Source organism: Callithrix jacchus, chromosome 12, assembly GCF_049354715.1.
Source record: "Callithrix jacchus isolate 240 chromosome 12, calJac240_pri, whole genome shotgun sequence".
NCBI classification, from domain to species: domain Eukaryota; kingdom Metazoa; phylum Chordata; class Mammalia; order Primates; family Cebidae; genus Callithrix; species Callithrix jacchus.
Window position 1 is genome coordinate 46,158,995 of NC_133513.1, and position 17,436 is coordinate 46,176,430.

Genomic DNA, 17,436 nt, shown 5'->3' on the forward strand with positions numbered 1-17,436 from the left:
ACCCAACTTAGTGAAAGCAAAAGAGAGGCAGCATGATATGACAATATTTAACATATTCCACTCAAGAAAACAACAAATACACGCATGTCCCTCAGATGACAACAGCCACGCCAACTGTGTCTGTGGCAGCATCTCCTACCTGACACGACTGTCACAGGGCCTCAGATCTTGGTCAACTTCTGCCGGGTGAACTTCCGATGAGCCACTGTATCAAAGTGCTCTTTCCAACTTTTGGAGGCCCCATCACCATCACCACTATTGGTGGGGGCTCTAGAGGAGTTCGATCAACCACTGGGATATGATGCTTCTTTGTCTTCAAATCCTGAGTCCTATTCATGAAAAAAAAAAAAAAGTAAACTTACTTTCAAAATAGAATAAAAGGTATCAACCATATAAGTAGACTTTTTTTTAGTATACTTATAGAGTACTTTAATATATTAATTAGAGAGTACAACAGACATTATATAAATATATTAACTTGTCAATTATTAGCTTGATAACTTCCGGTCCCCATCTAAATAATTGCTGTTCAATAAAATGTAACAAGATGACTTCAATAGTATAGAGAATTGAAAATTAAATACTCCTTAAATCTGACTGTTTTATAAGCAATTTTAATAGTTTTTTAAAAAAACCAAAAGGTAACTACCAAGGCAGTGCATCATAACGGACAAGACCAGAAGCTGTAGAGTAAATCTGACTCTCCTACTTACTGGTTATATGATTGGAGGTAACTTGTTTTCTTGACCTCAGTTTTCTTATCCATAAAATGAGGGCAAGAATGATTCCTACTCTGGTAAGGCTGCTGGAAGCATTTAGTTGAAAAACGTTTAAAGTACACTGTGAGGCATATCACAAGGACTCACTAAATAAAGCTGTTAGTATTAAATATTGTAATTTTTGTATTTTATGTTACAACTATGTAAAACATATCTAGAGAAAAAAAGCACACTTATCACCATACAAACAGTTTAAATCTTAGGAATAAACAGATTCTATGAATTCTTTTATCTTGAGCAAGAAACACCAACCAGTGTGCAGATGCTGAAGGCAAGGCAGCTTCTACAGGGAAGGTTTCCCACGTTTTAGTGAAAGCCACACAGCATACATCTCTATGTCCTTTGGAGCTGGACTAGACTCATGAATCAAAATGTCACCTGTGAGAGGCTCCTTCTATTTAAAAAGAATCAGTGGAAGAACCACCAGACTGCAGCTAAACATACCAGTGAAAGGATCAAGCCATCCGCACAGTAGATTGAACTGCAAAAGCTTTGGGATTTCTCTTCCGGGCATCTTGTTCTTCTTCTAGTTGGATATCCCGCAGATGCCGCTTCTTTTTCTTTTCAGCTTTGGGCCCACTGCTTTTCTTTCTGTGTTTCTTCTGGTCCTTAGCCTCCATAGTGGCTATTTACCAATAACAAGTAACTCTAACCTACAAGGAAGGTTGGGGTAAGGACTGGGAAAAGCATTTTACAATCCAGGCAATACCCAGGGAAAAACAGTAAATTTCATTTATTTATTATTTTTTAGACGGAATTTCGCTGTTGTTACCCAGACTGGAGTGCAACGGCGTGATCTTGGCTCACCACAACCTCGGCCTTCTGGGTTCAAGCAATTCTCCGGCCTCAGCCTCCCAAGTAGCTGGGACTATAGGCGTGCACCACCATGCCCAGCTAATTTTTGTATTTTTAGTAGAGATGGGGTTTCACCTTGTTGACCACGAGGTCTTGATCTCTTGACCTTGTGATCCACCGGCCTCAGCCTCCCAAAGTGCTGGGATTATAGGCGTGAGCCACCTCACCCGGCCAATTTCATTGATTTCTTTATGAAGAGATAATGTATTTGTCCATTGAACAAGAGTAGAAACTGCTTAACCATCCCCAATTTCATTTCTCTCTGTCATGCTATAAACTAGATGAGTTACCTCTGCTAACGTTATATTTTATGGTTAAGTTACTTTTTATTCATCCTAAGGGTCAACACCAGCAGTATCTATTTCTGCAAGGATGGAAATATTCTACAGCTGTACCTTTCAGCCATTTAGCCATTAGCCACATGCGGTTACTTAAAATGTACTCAGGGCAAATAAAAAAATGAATTTTTAATTAATTTCATTCTAACTCTAAATAGTCACTTGTGGCTACCATACTGGACAGCTCAGACCTAGACATCAACTGGACTAATGAAGTGAGTTCCTAACTTAAACTTAAATTTCAATAAAAAATGTAAAACGTTTTTATGGACTTCCAATACGATCGTAGTATTACTTTTAGTACCTGTTGACTCTGTAAAAGACTCCTAAAGCACAACTCATCTACATACATTTGAAAATCTCTGTGTGAGAAATGACTGGTTCTAGATGATGCCTGGAGACCCCATGGACTTAACAGAGAACCTTCTAGTAATTTTTGAGCTACCTGGCAATCTGTGGCCAATAAATTGGTAATCACTGAATTAGTGAGGTTTATAGGAAATTGGGGCACATAAAATCTGACAGCTTGATTTTTAAAAAGCGGGGCAGGGTATCATTTCATTCAATTAAGGTAATGCATTAATTCTGTTTAATAAATATTTGTGTCTGTCTATGATGAGCTAGGCACTGTCTGACTTGCAGAGGGAAATCCAAACCTGTATCTTCCATGCCATGCAATAAGGGCTACACTGCAAGACTGCACTGGAGCACAGAGGTCAGCACTTCCCACAGACACACACACAGCAGTGGAAAAAGAAAGCCTTTTTTTTTTTGAGACGAAGTCTCTCTCTGCCGCCAGGGTGGAGTGTAGTGTCACGAGCTCGGCTCACTGCAACTTCCAACCCCCGGGTTCAAGCGATTCTCCTGCCTCAGCCTCCTGAGTAGCTGGGACTACAGGGGTGCGCCACCATGCCCGCTATTTTTTGTGTATTTTTAGTGGAGACAGGTTTCACTAAATTGGCCAGGATGGTCTCAACCTGTTGACCTCGTACCCACCTCGGCCTCCCAAAGTGCTGGGATTACAGGCATGAGCCACCAAGCCCGGCCCAGAAAGTCTTTATCACCAGAATGTCAAGGAACACTGGCCAGGAGTTAGGAGAGCTGGGCACTAGGAACACTTTGGAAATGGAACAGCTGTGTGATTTCAGAGATTATGTTTCTTCTCTACTATATTTTAGTTCCGAACTTGTACTAATGCTTCTCTCCCTATCTTTCTTCTTGGTGGGAAAAGCACAATTTGGGGTCAACAGATTCAACTCAGGTCTAAGTCGTCTGCCGGGACCCCGTCTACAGGAAACGAAGTCTCCCTGCCACCTTCCCTCCGCGTCCAGTTATTTTCCCAACGCAAGACACCTCCCGCAGATGCGAAATATGCCCTTCGTAGGGAGCAAAGATTACTGGGATAACCGGGGGACGACCTTCCCACCCGCAAGATTCACGATCCTCCCAGTGCCTCAGACGCAGGGTCCCCACGGCCACCTACCACAGCCTACAGCACTGACCCAGCTCACAGTTTGAACTGCTCAGGTCAGAATGGAAACCACCGGAAACGGTAATTCACTGTTGCGCAGACTCCCAGAGGGAAACAAGAAGAGGGAAAAAAAGAGAAGACCGGGGGACGACTTTCAGAAGAGAAACGGAAGAGAGACTCGCGGACAGCTGAGTGTGGGCGCAGGCGCCGTCCTCGAAGTGCGTTCCACAGATCCACATCTCTGCCAATTCCTCCCCACCCCACCCTTGGAATCCGAGGCCTCAACTCCCACGGTGGGACTCCCCAGCAGCGTGCACCACGCTTGCCCGAGTCCTCCCCGAAGGCCACGGCGGCCGTGCGACCTGACGCCGTGTCACTTGGTGCGGTACAAAGGAAGGAGACATATTTGGTCCTGGCTGCCCGGTAGTCACCATGCCCAGGAGTAATGGACTATCGCTCGACTGAGAGTCCACTTCCTCCTCTTTAAAGATGACAGATGAGGAGCAACTCCCTTCTGGGTGCCCTAAAGCCGTCTTTTGGCCAGGCGCGGTGACTCACGCATGTAATCCCAACACTTTGGGAGACCGAGGCGGGAGGATCACTTGAGCGTAGAAGTTCAAGACCAGCCTGGGCAACATAGGGAGACCCAGGTCTTGCGAGAAGAAAAAAAACAGCTAGCGTCGTGGTGGGCGCCTGTGGTCCCAGCTACTCTGCAGGCTGAGGGGGAAGATCGCTTGAGCCCAGGAGGCGGAGGTTGCAGTGAGCTGAGGTGGAGTCACTGCACTGCAGCCTGGTCAACAGAGCGAAACACTATCTCAAAGAAAAAATAAATAAAATAAGGCCCTCTATTGCCAGGACCGACAGACTGAGGGCAGGGACAAACTGACCCAGCCTAAACTGCCTTGTCTTCCCTGCTCCTGGGAAAGGGGCTTTCCCCGAGGGAACATAGCATGTTGCCATTTTCTTCCTGCACAGCTTTGCCTTCCCAGGCCTCCGCCCGTTCACACCTGAGGAAATGCCTTGAAGTCTATCTAACCCCCAGCCCAGCTACTTGGGGCGCTAGATCCTGAGTTTAGGGAGTGGGAAAGAGGAAGGAGAGATGGAGACAGGCGTGGACCAAGAGCCACTCAGAGCTGACATCCTGGAAAGGAAGCCAGGCTGAGATAAGGGCAAGGCAAAGAAATAGACACTAGCAAGGATCAAGCTAGAGCAGGGCAGGGACTGGGGACAGAGCCCGCCCCCATGAGAAGCTGTCACATTGCTGGTCCGGTGGCCTGTGACAGCAGCGCCATCTCCAGTTGGAGCCTCCTGCCTCTGTATCCTGTCACTGTAACTTTGCTTTGGTACTTAGGCAGACAGTAGCGGTAACAGGCAGGGAAGATGATGCCCAGGGCAGCTGGCCGTGCCATTCCAGCCCGGCTGCCAACCCACCCCTTACTGCCCATTTCATCACCTTGGGGAGTCCAGATGAAACCAGCTATCAGGTTAGCTGCCCTTGCCTCCTAGTGTCACAATGGAGACGAGGGTAGCAACTGGCCTCGTCTATCCAGACTTTCCCCGGATCCCTGAAGCCCACAGCTGAACTTGGGGAGAACAAGCCGTCTCATTTGCTGGTTCCTGTCTCTAATACTGCCTAGGAGTCTCTGCTCCCAGGCACCATTAGAGACAGGAACCAGCATATGAGACGAGCTTGAGGAGAAGGTTGAAGACACATATTTGGCATAAACCGAAGGCCCCTCTCTGCGCTCACTGAACCGGCGGCCTGCGCAGTGCTGAGTCTGCCCTGGCCGTGCCCACCTGGGATAGCTCCTGAGCGGTGGCCCGTCATACTCGGTGGGGAGAGGTTCACGCTGCTCCTCACCTGCTTGGTGGCGGATGCAGTCTGGCTCGGGGGTCCCGCATCGAACATGCCCCACCAGCCCTGGCCACCATTTCGGAGGGGATGCCCCGGGCTGCGGTTCTGGGACTAGCGGGCTGCCGGCAGGGAGGCGGCTGCAGCTCCGGAGCCAAGAGATGAAGCAGATCCCAGAGCCAACTCCGCAGCCGCAACTCCAGCTTTGTTCGTGGGTCCGGGATGCAGCGGCCTCCAGTCACCCCATGGACGCACCGGGTCCGCCTCGCCACCGCAGCGTGGCCCTGGCTTCCCGGATCTGCGAGATTCCCGCCAGGGCCGGGCCTGGTCTGGCTGCGAGGAGGAAGGCGTGGCCCTGGTGGGGAAGGGGCAGGGCTGCGGCTCTGGCCACAGGGCAGGGGCAGAGAAATGACGCCAGTGTCATCCGGGCGCCCAGCTCCCTTCCCGCCTGGGCCAGAAGACCCCGGAACCACTTGCGGCTGAGGGCCCACAGAGCCCTGGAAGTCGGGGGCGGGGGCGCCCTGGGAAGCGAGGCGGCCAGGCTCTACGCCGGCAGGACTCAGATTTCATCGCTGGTTTTGAAATTGTGCTCGCGGAGCCCGGGACGCTGGGAGAAGCGTTCTGCGCCCCTCCGGTCGTGGTCTGCGCATTAAACCGACTTCCAGTGCTGCCTCTGTTCCCTGCACTGGAGGGCACCGACGTCCCATGAAGTCGCAGATCCGCAGCCTCCCGCCCTCCTTGCTACGGATGCCGGAGGGGACCCCGCCTCGCTGCGCTGCCCCCTGGAGGCTCAGGCGTCCGTTGCAGGCGGGAGCCGCGGCCGCGAGGCTTCCAGGAGCCCAGGCCCAGCCACTGGTGAAGAAGCGCTGGTGGCTTCGAGGTCGCGGCTTCCAGAAATCCGGTTTTAGAGCGGAGCTGGGGGTCAGGTTCCAAAGGGACAGTGCCCCGTCGTACTCACCACCCAACCCGCCGCTTCCGAAGCCACAAGCCTAGGGTGAAGCTGTTGGGTGGACTCAGCGGATGAGGGGCGGCGAGGGAGTTTGAGACCACAGGAGTTCAAGACCAGGCTGGACAACATGGCGAAACTTCATCTCTACTAAAAATACCCAAAAAATTAGCTGGGAGTGGTGACGGACACCTGTAATCCCAGCTACTGGGGAAGCTAAGGCACAAGAATCAAGTTCAAGACCTGGGAGGCAGAGGTTGCAGTGAGCCAAGATCACGCCATGGCACTCCAGCCTGGGCAACAAGAGCAAAACTCTGTCTCAAAAAAAAAAAAAAAAAAAAAAAAATTGTCAGCCCAGAGGCACTGCCATTCAGAAGCAGGCTTAAGTCAAGTCCTCAAGACTAGAAAGCATGAAGCAGGGGAGGCGTTTTGAACGCTTATGAACAAAAGACCATGGGCATGGATGGTTGAGTCCAGGGATCAGCATCTTAATTTGTTGAGAAGGAGGCTGTGCTGAGCTGCCAGTTATTAATGGGTTTAATTGGTTGATACACAGTCCTACTAATGGCGTAACCAGTAGCTCAGGGCCTGGGAGGATCTGCAGGACATGTCAGAATTTGATTGCATTTCCTTCCACTTGGCATAAGGAGACACCATCAGCCGGATTCGGTCACGGTGGGATGGAGCCCACTGAGGTGGGAGCACTGAGCTGATCATGCCACCAGTCATAGAGTAGGGGCCTTTCCTGCCCCTTTAACCGCAGCTAACATCAAAAGCACTGGCATGGGATGTCTATCTGAGCTGAAACCCGTTTGTCTTTGTCTGCAATTAAGATTCTTCTGGGTTGATTTTGCCAGTTCATTATCCAGCTCTCTGGAATCAGGCCTCCCAAATTTATCAGGGCTGGGGAGGACCCGAGAGAGTGGCTTATAAGGGCTGGCTAGTGAAACTGCTCTTTCCTTTCTGTTCTAAGGGTGTGATGGTGTTTAAGGACTGTGGGGCTATGGTCCAGGAGCACCTCACATGTGCAAAGATGGAGAAAGCACTCACCTACACATTTAGGCTCAGAACATTGATTGAAACATTTTAAATAATCAAAAATAAAATGTTATTTTTAAAGTTTTTCTTTGAGATTTTGCTTAAGTTTTGGGAGACATTCTTTTTTCTTTTTTTAAAGAATGAGTTATGCAGACCAGTAGAAGATAAGCAAGGTGAAGAGGGGCTTAACTGAGTGACAGAATTAGCTCAGAGGAAGCCCTGGAGTGGGTAGCTCCTCTCTGTGGGTAGCTGAACATTGAGTGTTCAGCTCTCAAGAGAGAGGAGGCCCTGAATTGGGTGGCTCCTCTCTGTAGCTGGTTGTCATGATGTCTGCTCAGTTCTGGCTGAGCCTGGTGCTTTTATGGGCCTCAGAGGAAAGGAAATGCCACCCTGACTGGTCCATGGGTGGCCATGGGTGGGCTGGAAAGGGCACCACAAGTTCCCACTATGGTCCACAGGACTGCCAGACTGGCCACCAGCCGTCAGGCCCTCCCTGGCCTGAAGGTAGGGTCTCACTGGGGACCCACCCCCTTCTACCATGTAATCTGTCTGCTTCCTCCTGCTGCCTTTCACGGTGCCCAGGCTGTAGGGGCCAAGGGGTACCTGCAGGCCAGTGCCAAGCTGCCCTCAGGCCCCTATAGGCTTCCCTCCTGTGCTCATTAGGGCCCAAAGTCTGGAGGGCCCTGAGGCAGCAGGAAGCTGGCATGTCAGCATTTCCCCAAGCATGTGTACACACAGTTGGGCTGTAACAGCACCCAGGCTTAGCTGGGCTTTGCCCCAAGATTGGAGGGAGTGCCAATAGCAGGGAGAACCCAGACAGTGGGAGCAGGCATTTTTAAGCCTGCAAGGGTATCAGCAGTGCCTTCTCAGGGCTGCACACTCTGTGGAGCCAGCAGGAGCTAGGGACAAGTGGGAACCTTGGTTATTCAGAGTTGGTGGGGTGAGAGCTTTCTGGGTGCAGTTGCAGCTACTCAAGTCTTGGCTATGGACCCGAGGTTCCTGCTCCATGGAGCAGGCAGGAGCCCCACCCACTCTGGGCACAGCCCTGGCTGCACCTCCTTGCTGCAGCCAGTGTGATGGCAGCAGCCACTCCAGACAGGCCACCACTGCCATCAATAAGATGTCTACAGGTTCTTGGTTTCCAGGGTCCCTGGCTGCTACGAACATGGTACCCATCTGGTTCATCTTGGAGACATGGTTTTGTCCATAACTGTGGCTTGTCAAATCCTTCTGTATGACACAAGAGTCAGTAAGAGCCACTCCTTGGATATAACAGAAACCAGCTTAATGCTGCTTGCAGGACAGTTCTCTGGGTGGCTTGGACAATGCAGTTCTCCCCATTTTTTTTTTTATTTTTTTGAGATGGAGTCTCACTCTGTCAGCCAGGCTGGAGTGCAGTGGCACTATCTTAGCTCATTGCAACCTCCAGCCCCAGGGTTCTAGCAATTTTTCTACCTCCTCCTCCTAAGTAGCTGGGATTACAGGTCCTCGCCACCACTCCTGGCTAGTTTTTTGTATTTTGGTAGAGACAGGGTTTTGCCATGTTGACCAGGTGGGTCTCAAACTTCTGACCTCAGGGGATCCACCTGCCTCAACCTCCCAAAGTACTGGGATTACAGGTGTGAGCCACTGTGCCTGGCCCCAACTTCTTTACTTATATTTCTCAAGAATAACTATAGGATGTGCTAAAAACGCAACATCCTGAGATAAGTAGGAATTGACCCAAACAGCCCAGGTTCTGTTCTTGTTCCCCCTAGAAACAGAGTGTTTTTCAGTGCTTTAGTGCAGCAATTCCCACTACCCATGAGTATACCTATCCCCATTTCTGGTTTGGGTAGACCAGATCTCAGCAATGAATGAAAACCATAGCTGTTTTATCAAATAGCAGCAGTCTTGTTTTGTTTAATAGTGCTGGAAATTAGGTTTTCAGGCACTGATCTTGACAGGTCAGCTGTCAAAAGTGGGTGTCTGTGAACTTAAATTCATCCATCTTGCAAACACAGTGTTTGCAAAATACAAGGAGAAGTCAGAGTAGACACACTCATGTACAAATGAAATGGTCTGGAGCTGTATGACTAAGTGTTGGGACTTCTTTGGGTAAAATAAATCTTCTGGCTTTCATTTTTCGTGCCTATCAGCCACATTTGGCTTTTATTGACTGAAATATTTTCCTGAGTTTTCAGAGTGGGCACCAGTCACCTTCAGAATGGGGGTGGGATGCAAGTCTCTCCTAATCTTGGTTGACTACAAGGCTAGTGATACATTGGAAGCCTTCATTTACTTAAAAAAAAATTCCTCTGGATTATTTCATGTGAACTGTGCTTTCTATGTTCTGGCCTTATATTTTGGATCTCAGATGAATGGCCTTGCCCAGAAATGGCAGAGGTTTACCATTCTCGTCTTAAGATTTGGGCAAGAGCACAGGGTTTTGTGGAAATGGGGAGATGCACTCAGCCTGGAGCACTTGGCTTCTGTCTGATGTGAGGGAATAATAAAGTTTCCTACCTAATATGAAGGATCCTGAATCCTGGAACATAGTTGCACTTTGATGTGTTTGAAAGGCAGAATTTTCATTTATTGCTTTGAAGTATTTTTTCCTTGCTCTGCCAGGGTACAGGATACCTAGAGCCCAGGGAGAGAGAAGTCTGCGCTAACGCAAAACAAAACAAAAATACTTTAAGTCCTAACCACTTTTAGATGAAGAGATAAGCATGACAATGGCCTTGGAGGGATTTTTTTCCTTCATGAAATTCCATTTTAATTTACATGGCCTTCTTGTATTAAGGTTGTCTGAATATTAACTAAGATTATTTGGAGCTGCTCCTCTTTCTCAGTGGAGAAAGATCACTTGGATTGCTTATCTTCTTGGATCTGGGCCTCAGCTGTGGCCAATTCCTATCTCCCAGCCCAACAGTTTACAGACCTCCCACCATCTCGGAGAGGTCCTAGAATATGAGATGCTGTGCTGGTCAAACTAGCCATGTGTCCCTTCTAGGAGATGAGGCACCCCTAGACCAAAGCACTGATTTATTGGGTTCTGACTCTCAGACTGGCCTTGACATACTGACAGATAATTTGACTCTAATTGCTCCCTCATCAATCAGTTTTCAGTTGTACAAGTGCATGCAAAAGAATATAGCTCAATCATCTCTGCTAGTTATTTTCATCAAAAGCTTATTTTACTTCCTACTAGAGTAGTGAAAATACTGTTAAAGTCAGGACGAGGATAAAGAAGGTAATAATGATTAGCTATAATTCCACCACCTTTATGTAGTATGTATATCCACATATCACATTCTAACATCTCTTCTCCCATTTTTACCACTGCTTTATTATTATGATTATACTTTAAGATACATGTGCAGAATGTGCATGTTTGTCATATAGGTATACCCGTGCCATGGTGGTTTGCTGCATCCATCAACCTGTCACCTACATTATGTATTTCTCCCAATGCTATCCCTCCTCTAGCCTCCCCACCTACCCATAGGTTTCGGTATGTGATATTCTCTTTTCTGTGTCTATGTGCTGTCATTGTTCAACTCCCACTTATGAGTGAGAACATGCAGTGTTTGGTTTTCTCTTCTTGTGTTAGTTGAGGTCATACTGTATACAGTTTTATATCCTAGTTCTTTGTGATTTTTAATTAAGCTATTTTATAATAGACTATTTCAAAGTTACTTTCTTCTTTGAACAGCCCCTCAATTTGGTAGGCAAGGAAGATTTTTATTTTCCATTTCATAAATAAGAAAATGAAATTGTCTGGGCACAGTGGCTCATGCCTATAACCTCAGCACTTTGGGAGGCTAAGGCCAGTGGGTCCCTTGAGCCCAGGAGTTTGAGATCAGCCTGGGCCATATGGAAAAACCCCGTGTCTACGAAAAATACAGAAAAATTAGCAGGATGATGTGGTGCAGTCCTGTACTCCCAGCTACTCGAGAGGCTGAGGTGAGAGGATCACTTGAGCCCTGGAGGTGGAGGATGCAGTGAGCCATGATTGCACCACTGCATTCTATCCTGGACAAAAGAGTGAGACCCCATTAAAAAAAAAAAAAAAAAAAAAAAACAGAACAGAAAAGAAAATGGAATCTTAGTAAAGTTTACTTTATTGAAAAAATATTTCTATATTTCAAGCACTGTGCTGTCCAATGCTGTCTGAGATCACTCAGGTAAGCGGTGAGAACAATTAGAACACAGGTCTACTGACTCGTGAATGTCTGCTAAGTGCGCACCTCCAAGTTCCTGTCTTCTTCCCCAGTTATAGAAGTCGACGTTGGAGAGGAAAGCCTGGAATTTGAGGCAAGCTTGGAGATCCTGAGATGGGAATGAGAAAGGCCAAATGCAGCCCAAGAGCCTGAGGCTCTAGACAGCTTATGAGGACAAGGTTTTGACCCTAGAGAACATAGCAAGAAACCCCGATGCCACAGCTGACTCACAGACTTCGGCCAAGAGTAGAAGGAACTGGAGATCATTTCTATTGCAGATTTGCATACATCAGGGATCTTGGGCTAAACATTCATTAGTTGTGATAAATGTGTCACAACTGGGTGTGGGATCTATTGACATTCTCTGTACAATATTTACAACTTGTCTGTAAATCTAAAACTATTCTAAAGTGAAATCTGCTTTCAACAAACAAGTAAGAGTTTACCAGACCCAGAAGAAGAGAAAGGGCATTCCAGGCAGGAAAAAAAAAAAAAAAACAGATACAAAGATCGGGAGGGAACATGATGTGCCTAAGAAAGGAGGAGGGACTTGGGAGATTGTAGTATATATACTGTGACTACATAAACTAAAGTGAGGCTGAGTCAGGATTGGCTCTGGATGAGGAACGCTTTTCTTTTAGGCCAAGCTTAAATGTCTTTGGATTTTTTCTGTTGGAAAAATAAATTCCTTAGAATACTTTAATTAATATAGTTCATATTTGAGTTTATTAGTAGTAAGAGTTCCCACCTGCGTATTGAAGGATGAGTTATGAGACAGAGGTTGGGAGTCATGAAACCAATGAGAAAGCTGTTGCAAACATCTAGGGGGACTAGATGGTGCTTCCTGGAGCAAAGCAGTGGGCCAGAAGCAGAGAATCATGTTCAGGGCTTCATCCCAACTGTTTCTTCTTGCCTCCATCCTACATTCTACTTTCTGATTACAATGCCAGTAGAAAAACAGGTAAAGCCTGGTTGGTCAAGATGCACAGAGCCCCATTTTGAATGCTTATCCAAGCCAGGACAGTAGAGAATGAAGATGCCCCTTCACCGTGCCAGGAAGGTTTGGCAGCAGATGTTAGGAATCTGGGTCCTGGTGCAGGACAGAATATGGAGTGTCTGGAATGATTGCATCATCACTAGGACAAGATGACTTCTGTTATGACTCTATGAGCCATTGGGATGATCAAGAAGACCTCTGTATCTCCACCCTCACCCAGGAGAAGTACCAGCACACACATCAGGGCTAAGCAGCTCCAGTGCCTGGGCTAAGCAGTTATGGGAGTGCAGATGCAGGCATTCCAAATAAACACCCATTCCTGCCCCAGCGAGTCCGTGGTAGAACATCCAAATCATGCAGGCAATCAACTCCTTGGCCTTATTTGTCTGAATTTGTTCTCTTCCCTCCAACCAGCATTTTAATCCAGCTGTAGGAACTGATTCTGCATCATAATGCAATTTCTTTTTCTTTTTTTTTTTTTTTTGAGGCAGGGTCTCACTCTGTTGCCCAGGCTACAGTGCAGTGGCACAATCATGGTTCATTGCAGTCTTGACCTCCTGGTCTCAACTGATTCCCCCATGTCAGCCTCCCAAGTAGCTGGGACAACAGGTGCATGCCACCACACCTAGCTAATTTATTTTTATGTTTTATAGAGTGAGCATTACACCATATTGCCCAGGCTGGTTTTGAACTCCTGGACCCAAGTGATCCACCCACCTTGGCCTCCCATAGTGCTGGGATTACAGGCATGAGCCACAGCTTCCAGCCTATTTTTAAGACCCAATGGAAAAATAGTCACAATTTTTGCCTTTTTTTTTTTTCTGTATCATTTCCCAAAGTGTGGTATTTTGGTATCTTCGAGGTCTTTAAGCAGAATTTTGGGCAGATCTTCATTTGTTCTTTACCTCAATGCCCTCAAATTAATTAGTGGTGGTGGTTGTAATGGTTCTTCAGGGTACATGGTCATGCTATTCACCACAGTGCAATCAAATTGGAACTCAGGATTAAGAAATTCACTCAAAACCACACAACTACATGGAAACTGAACAACCTGCTCCTGAACAACTACTGGATAAACAATGAAATGAAGGCAGAAATAAAGATGTTCTTTGAAACCAATCAGAACAAAGACACAACATACCAGAATCTCTGGGACACTTTTAAAGCAGTGTCCAGAGAGAAATTTATAGCACTATATGCCCACATGAGAAGCGAGATCTAAAATTGACACCCTAATGTCATAATTAAAAGAACTAGAGAAGCAAGATCGAATAAACTCAAAAGCTAGCCGAAGACAAGAAATAACTAAGATCAGAGCAGAGCTGAAGGAGATAGAGACACACACACATACAAAAACCCTTCAAAAAATCAATCAATCCAGGAGTTTTTTTTTTAAAAAGATCAACAAAATAGATAGACTGCTGGCCAGACTAACAAAAAAGAAGAGAGAGAAGAATCAAACAGATGCAATAAAAAATGATAAAGAGGATATCACCACTGATTCCACAGAAATAAAAACCACCAGAAGAGATTACTACAAACAACTCTATGCACATAAACCATTAAATCTAGAAGAAATGGATGAATTTCTGGACACTTACACCCTCCCAAGACTAAACCAGGAAGAAGTTGAATTCCTGAATAAAACAATAACAAGTTCTGAAGTTGAGGAAGCAATTAATAGCCTACCAACCAAAAAACTTCCAGGACCAGATGGGTTCACAGCCGAATTCTACCAGACATACAAAGAGGAGCTGGTACCATTCCTTCTGAAACTACCCCAAACAATCCAAAAAGAGGGAATCCTCCCTAACTCATTTTATGAGACCAACATCATCCTGATACCAAAACTTGGCAGAGACACAACTAAAAAAAAAATTTCAGGTCAATACACATGATGAACATTGATGCAAAAATCTTTAATAAAATACTGGCAAACTGAATCCAACGGTAAATCAAAAAGCTTATCCATCACGATCAAGTAGGCTTCATCCCTGGGATGCAAGGCTGGTTCAACATATGCAAGTCTATAAATGTAATCCATCATATAAAAAGAACCAAAGACAAAAACCACATGATTTTCTCAGTAGGTGCAGAGAAGGCCTTCGACAAAATTCAACAGCCCTTCATGCTAAAAACTCTCAGTAAACTAGGTATCAATAGAATGTATCTCAAAATAATAAAAGCTATCTATGACATACCCACAGCCAATATTATACTGAATGGGAAAAAACTGGAAGCATTCCCTTTGAAACCTGGCACAAGACAAGGATGCCCACTCTCATCACTTCTATTCAACATAGTATTGGAAATTCTGGCCAGGTCAATCAGGCAAGAAAAAGAAATAAAGGGTATTCAATTAGGAAAAAGTCAGCTGTCTCTATTTGCAGATGGCATAACTGTATATTTACAAGACCCCATCGTCTCAGCCCCAAATCTCCTTAAGCTGATAAGCAACTTCAGCAAAGTCTCAGGATACATAATCAAGGTGTAAAAATTACAAGCCTTCCTTTACACCAATAACAAACAGAGAGCCAAATAATGAGTGAACTCCCATTCGCAATTGCTACAGATAGAACAAAATACATAGGAATACAACTAGCAAAGGATGTAAAGGACCTCTTCAAGGAGAACTACAAACCACTGCTCAATGAAATAAGAGAGGACACAAACAGATGGAGAAATATTCCGTGCTCGTGTTTAGGAAGAATCAATATGGCGAAATGGCCATACTGCCCAAAGTAATTTATAGATTCAATGCACTCCTCATAAGCTACCATTGAGTTTCTTCACAGAATTGAAAAAAAAAAAAAACACCTTAAACTTTATATGGAACCAAAAGAGAGCCTGCATAGCCAAGAAAATCATAAGCAAAAAAAACACCAAAGCTGGACTTATCACACTACCTAACTTCAAACTATACTACAAAGATACAGTAATCAAAACAGCATGGTACTAGTATCAAAACAGAAATATAGACTAAAGGAACAGAACAGAGCCATCTTTCCCAGAGAGAAGATGAAATGGGTGATAATATTCTATCGTACTTACATTTCTTTGTGAAATAACTTAAACACATTCTAGAATCAATGGATCTTAGAGTGGGAGGAATCTTAGAAGCCAAATTTGGTGACTTTTAAATTGGGTTTTGTACAATCCTGGGGTTCTGCAGAAGAGGCACTGGGTGTTCTGGGGCTAGAGGTACCAGCTGGACTGTTGGTCCCCTCCACTATTATCTGTTTCAATGATGAGCTTTGATGTAACATTGTATTAGTTTGTTAAAGCTGCTATAACAAAATACATAGACTGGGTGGCTCAAGCAACAGAAATTTATTTTGCATGTTTCTGAAGGTTGGAAGTCCGAGATCAAGGTGCCGGCAGTGTTGGTGTCTGGTGAGGGCTCTCTCCTTGGGCTGGGCCAACTTTTCACAGTAAGCTCACATGTTCTTTCCTGGAGGTTTGCATGGGGTGGGGGAAGAGACAGTTGAGGCTCTCTGGTGTCCCTTCTCATAAGGACACAATATTATGGGATCAGGCCTCCACTGTTATGACCTCATTTAACTGTATTTCCAATACAACCACACTTGGCGTTAGGGTTTCAACACAGGAATTTCAGGGGACACAAACATTCAGTCCACCACAAACATCTAGTGTGGAGAAAAGAATTTCGATGATGTTTGAGAACCTTCTCCTGTGTCAGAGCCCCCAGGGACTGAGATGACAGAGGGGATGGACCAGAGTGGGTCTTGACTCCCAAGGCTACCCAGCGAGGGGACAGCAGGGCCTGGTCACACCACAGGGGTGCATGTTATGGGGCCTTCCTCTGTGGATTGCAATTTAGGGAAAACTTTTCTTAGAAATAATGGTGGTTTGCTTACAGAGGACTAGGTGGCTTAAAAGAGAGAGAGAGAAAGAAAAGAAAAAAGAAAAAAAAAGATGGTTCCCAAGTCAAATAGAAATTTTTAAAAATCCAAAGTGGGGCTAAAATTGGCTACGCATTGAAAGTCATTGGGGGATAATTCCCTTGAAATACAATTAAACCAAGTACACAGTGAAGCACAGAGTGCACGCTGAATTTATCTAGAGCCTGGGATAAGCGTTTAGTTTTGTGATAAGGACTTGCAGAGATTTTAAAGGAATCTTCTGGGCTGTCTTGATAACACTTATTACATTATTATACCTGATTCCACCTACTTGGACACAGCTGTACTGTAATTTCTACCTTTGATTTCCTAGCTATTGTTAACAACTGTATTTTACTCACAAATGTAACAAAGAGACAGTGGACATTTTTCAGCAGTATCTAGAAAGGATCTTGGTACTGTGTCATCACATCAAGCACGTGTCTGACACACAGCAGCTGTTCGGTAGATACGTATTGGATGGATAAGTGAATATGTCAGAAGTAAGTAACACAGACAGGGATTCAGGGGTGAAATGGATGCTGGCTTACAAACGAGGAAGTGATTGCTGGAGGTGGCATTTTCTGGTGCTTGGTGCTTGCTGGCTCTGGACGTACACCTGCCCCCTGGTGGCCCCTTCCAAGTCCAGTCTGTGGGTCTGTATCAGTGTGTTCTTTAGTGTAGCGTGTGGTCAGAGGCCAGGACAGGGAAGGTTGGGCAGATTCTCCGGGCCTCCGATGAAGATGCCCTGAGCCCTTGTGCTCTGCAGATGAGGCTCTGGCACCGTCTCTGCTGTTTTCACACTTATGTTTTCCTTCCTGACTTCTCCAGATTCGGTCTTCACACCTTGCTCTTGTTCCCCTTTCCACCTGTGGCCCCAGTTCTCCAGGGCTGCACGGAACTTGGAGAGAGCATTGTGGTGTCTGTGATGACTAACATGGGCAACTTGTTGGTGTGTCCCCCTAAAACTCACTGTGCCTGCAGGGGGTGACATTAATGGGACACAAGTGAATGAAGAAAAAAGACCTAGGGATGCCCAAGAAAGGGTGAGCA